This window comes from Penaeus monodon, chromosome 15 (genome assembly GCF_015228065.2).
Source record: "Penaeus monodon isolate SGIC_2016 chromosome 15, NSTDA_Pmon_1, whole genome shotgun sequence".
Taxonomy (NCBI): Eukaryota; Metazoa; Arthropoda; class Malacostraca; order Decapoda; family Penaeidae; genus Penaeus; species Penaeus monodon.
In genome coordinates this window covers 14,630,450-14,630,650 of record NC_051400.1, presented here as the reverse complement: position 1 = coordinate 14,630,650, position 201 = coordinate 14,630,450, and positions in this window count along the sequence as shown.

The window sequence follows — 201 nt, the reverse complement described above, 5'->3', positions numbered from 1 at the left end:
AAAAGCATATTTTGGGCCCAAAAAACCATGTTCCACGGGTTTTCATTTAAATTCCTTAAAAAAATAATATTTAAAAAGGCAAAGGGAAAAAAAAACAAAAAAAGGTTGATAGATCTCTGACCAAAAAATCTTTATAAAAGAAAAAAATTTTAAATTTTTTCCCGGGGTCTTGCACCCTTTTAATCAAAATTTTTCCCATTT